The sequence below is a fragment of the Arachis hypogaea genome, chromosome 20 (genome assembly GCF_003086295.3).
Source record: "Arachis hypogaea cultivar Tifrunner chromosome 20, arahy.Tifrunner.gnm2.J5K5, whole genome shotgun sequence".
Classification (NCBI taxonomy): domain Eukaryota; kingdom Viridiplantae; phylum Streptophyta; class Magnoliopsida; order Fabales; family Fabaceae; genus Arachis; species Arachis hypogaea.
Window position 1 is genome coordinate 76,849,290 of NC_092055.1, and position 4,632 is coordinate 76,853,921.

The following is a 4,632-nucleotide window of genomic DNA, read 5'->3' on the forward strand; positions in this document are numbered from 1 at the left end:
GATTTGATTTCTTTACTTAATGCAATTTGAGGTATTTCAGATTTATGATTGCTTTCTTCTATTTATGTGTTGATGCTTTTAATTTAATTTAGATTTCTCTCCTTTTGGCTTTGGGTGAGTAATTGGAGACACTTGAGTTATCAAACTCCTTTGTTGATTGATGATTGGAATTTGCTGGTTGGTTTGGATCCCTCTAAAGCTAGTCTTTCCTTAGGAGTTGACTAGGACTTGAGGAATCAAATTGATTAGTCCACTTGACTTTTCTTTATTTAGTAAGGGTTAACTAAGTGGCAGCAATGAACAATTCTCGTCACAATTGATAAGGATAACTAGGATAGGACGTCCAGTTTTCATACCTTGCCAAGAGTTTTTCTAGTCATTAATTTACTTTCTTGCATTTTTATTTTCTTGTTCCTTATTCAAAACCCCAAAAAGATACTTTCTCATAACCAATAATAAATACACCTCCCTTCAATTCCTTAAGAGACGACCCGATGTTTGAATACTTCGGTTATTATTTTTATTGGGTTTGCTTAAGTAACAACCAAAACTTTTGTATGAAACGATTCTTGTTGGTTTAGAAACTATACTTTCAACAAGACTTTATTTATGATTTTTTTACCGACAAAAATTCGATCATCAATGCCCAACACCAAACTTAGAGTTGGTGGCTGGGGGCTCTATAAAGCTCTATACTGAGAGAGAAGGCTGAAACACTACGTGTTACACAATGATACCACCTTTGTCAGAGGAAGACTGAAGGTTGGGGATCTTGAACAAGATGTAAACCTCACGTAACCTCAAAACTAACTCACTTCTTTCCACATCAATTATGGCCTTAGCAGTAGCTAGAAAGGACCTTCCAAGGATGATGGATTCATCCCTGTCCTCCCCATTGTCTAGGATTACAGTATCAGCAGGGATGTAAAGGTCCTCAACCTTTACTAGGACATTTTCCACCATGCCATATGCTATTTTCAGGGACTTGTCTGCCATCTCCAATGATATCTTGGCACGCTGCACCTATAGAATTCCTATCCTTTTTATTACAGAAAGAGGCATGAGATTGATGCTTGTGCCAAGGTCACATAGTGCCTTCTCAAAGGTGATGGTCCCTATAGTACAGGGAATCAGGAAGCTTCTTCTGGACCAAGGCACTACACTCCTTAGCCAGTACCACAGGTTCATCTTCCTCCTCTAACGCCTCTGTAAGAAAAGAGTTAGCCTTTAGCTTCCTAAGGATTTCTAAGAACCGAGCAATTTACTCTTTCTTGGACTCCTCATCCTTGTCAGAAGAGGTGTATTCGTCAGGTTCCTCTCCCAGCAAAGGGGCGTGCAAGGTCACATTATCAATCTTCTCATGAGCTTTGATTTCCTTGAGCTCCTCAATAGCAAGCTCCTCCTTGGGTTCGCTCACAACCTCTACCATGAGGGCCTTGTACTCTTCTTTTGGGTTTACTTTTATTTTACTTGGAAGAGTGTTGGAAGGGATCTCTGGGATCTTTCAACCTGAATTCACTAACAAATACATCAAGGCATCTAGTGGAATCAAAAGTGAATTAAAACAAGCAAATTAAAGGCCTAAAAAGCATGTTTTTAGACTTAAGCACAAATTAAGGTAGAATTACAAAACCATACTATTTCATTGAATAAATATGAGAAAAGTTGACAAAATCCCTTAAAATCAACATAAGATAAACCACAAAATTGGGGTTTATCAATCCTCTTGCTCAGCTGACCAATTTGTATTTCCAAGTTCCGAATGGAGGACCTAGTTTTTGTCATGAAACTGTGCATGGTCTTCGAGAGATAAGAAACAATTGTGGCCAAATCAGAGAGACTTTGTGTAGGAGTCTCCATCTATTGCTGAGAGAGTTGGAATGGTCTGTTGTTCAACTGGTTCTGCTTTATTCCACCCTGATTATTATTGAAGCCTTGTTGAGACTTCTGTTGATCTTTCCACCCAAAATTGGGGTGGTTCCTCCATCCCTGATTGAAAGTATTTGAATAGGTATTATTGTTGGAAGTTCTGGAGGAGTTTTCCATGCAGTTAACCTCTTCCATTGTGGTCCAAGCGTTATCACCAGCATCTAGTTCATACGCTATTTCTGGACAGTAGGCATCTGAGCTCTGCGTCCCACTAAAGTGCTGAGAGATCATGTTGATCTGCTGGGTCAGTTGCTTGTTCTAAGCCAAGATGGTGTCTAAGGTATCTACTTCTAAAACATCTCTCTTCTGAGCTGCCCCATTGTTCACAGGGTTCCTCTCAGAAGTGTACATGTACTGGTTGTTGGCATCCATGTTAATAAGCTCCTGCGCCTCTTCAGACGTCTTCTTAATGTAGAGGGATCCACCTGTTGAGTGGTCCAATGACATCTTGGATGCTTCAGATAGGCCATCATAGAAGATGTCTAGCATGGTCCAATCTGAAATCATGTCAGGAGGGTATCTGCTGATTAGTTGCTTGTATCTTTCCCAAGCTTCATAGAGGGATTCACCCTCTTTCTGTCTAAAGGTTTGTACCTCCACCCTAAGCTTGCTCAGCTTCTGAGGTGGAAATAACTTGGTCAAAAATTCGTTTACTACCTTCTCCCATGTATCTAGGCTCACTTTAGGCTGAGAATCCAGCCATAGCCTTGCTCTATCTCTTATCACAAAGGAAAAGAGCATGAGCTTGTAGACCTCTAGATTTACTCCATTAGTCTTGATAGTGTCACATATCTGCAAGAAGTCAGATAGGAATTTGTTTGGATCTTCCTGTGGAAGTCCATGAAAATGGCAGTTCTGTTGTACTAGAGTGACCAGTTGAAGCTTCAACTCAAAGTTGTTTGCACCAATGGCAAGAATGGAGATGCTACACCCATAGAAATCAGAATTGGGTACCTTGTAAGATCCTAGGACCTTTCTTGCGTCACCTGATAGATGAGAATTGCTCGATGGTCTAGAATTTCTCTTATAGAATTAAAGACTTTATTGTAAGCATAGCTCCAAACCAACAAACAATTATCACATCAAAAATTTTGGTTGTCACAAGTACAAACCCCAATGAAAATTAACCGAAGTATTTAAACTCCAGGTCGTCTCACAAGGAATTGCAATGAAGTGCTCAATTATTGGCTATGAAGGAACAAAGGGGGTTTGATTGATAGAAGGGGCAATAAAATAAACGACAAGAAAAGTAAAGAGAGCAATTAAAGAAAGCAATTAATAAAGAGAGACATTCATGGCAAGGTTTGAGATCATAGGCTTTCTATCCGAGTCATTAATCATAACAATACTTAACAAGAATTTATCTTATTTTACCATCCCCAATGTTGGAAGAAGGTATAAGTTATCTTCCATTAGAGAAAGTCAAACAAGACTAGTTAATCTCAAATCAAAAATCCTAATCAACTCACTAATTGTATTAGCAAGAGATTAGAGTCATTGAAAATGATATTAACTAACAACTCTAGATCACCAATCTAAATTGGATATTAATGACTCAAGATTGCCCAATTACTCTTCCCAAGCAAAGAATGCTCAAAATCTACTCTAAAGCCCAACCAAGCATTTTGTCAAACACTTGGAAGGCATAAAAGGAAAGCATAGTAAAAATGCAAAAAAAATAAATCTATCAACTACCAATTGCAAGGAAAGTAAATCCACAACTCAAATCATCAAAAAATAAACATCAACTATTAAATCTCATTAAAAGAAAATCCAAATCCAACATGAGTTCATCATCACAAAAGAGAGCATAAAAGGAAAATTGACAAGAAAACTAAGAGAATTAAAGTGTAGAAGCATGAAATTGTAGAAGAAACAAGATGAGAACAATAATCAAAACCTAGATCTAAGATAAAATTAAGCCTAAGAACCCTAATTCTAGAGAGAAGAGGGAGCTTCTCTCTCTAGAAACTAACCTACATGATGCTATACTACAAACAAGTGCTCCCCTCCTTTGCCCAAGCTTGAATTCTACATGAAATAATATTAGAAATGAGTTGGATTGGGCCCAAAGTGCTTTAGAAATCGCCCTCAGTGATTTCACCTTTAGTGGACCACGTGCAGCATCAGTGTGCACGCATATAGTGCATGTCGCGCCCCTAAACGCGAAGCAACTATGACAAATTTTATATCATTTTGGAGCCCCGGATGTTAGCTTTCCAATGCAACTAAAACTGCCTCATTTGGACCTCTGTAGCTCAAGTTATGGTCGATTGAGTGCGAAGAGGTCAGGCTTGACAACTTTGCAGTTCCTTCATTTCTTCATGAGTTCTCCCACTTTGCATGCTTTTCTCCTCACTTCTTCTATCCAATACTTGCCTTATGAACCTGAAATCACTCAACAAATATATCAAGGAATCGAATGGAATTAAAGTGAATTGAATTTAGCTATTTTAAGGCCTAAAAAGCATGTTTTCACATTTAAGCACAAATCAAGGGAGAATTGCAAAACCATGCTATTTCATTGAATAAATGTGGGAAAAGGTGATAAAATCTCCCAAATTAAGCACAAGATAAACCACAAAATTGGGGTTTATCAAATCTCTCCACACTTAAACCAATCATGTCCTCATGCTAAGAATAAAGAAGGACAAGAAAAGGGTATGATCATTTATTCAATGCAAATAAACTATATGCACCTAT

The 4,632-nt window shown here is 38.1% G+C and overlaps 1 non-coding gene across 1 annotated transcript; it reads left to right on the top strand.

Annotated features, from left to right (window-relative positions):
* The first annotated feature begins 2,429 nt into the window (after positions 1-2,429).
* LOC112787815 (small nucleolar RNA R71) lies at positions 2,430-2,538 on the top strand. Its single transcript, XR_003195205.1, has one exon. It is a non-coding gene; the product is annotated as a small nucleolar RNA R71 (small nucleolar RNA).
* The last annotated feature ends 2,094 nt before the right edge of the window (positions 2,539-4,632 follow it).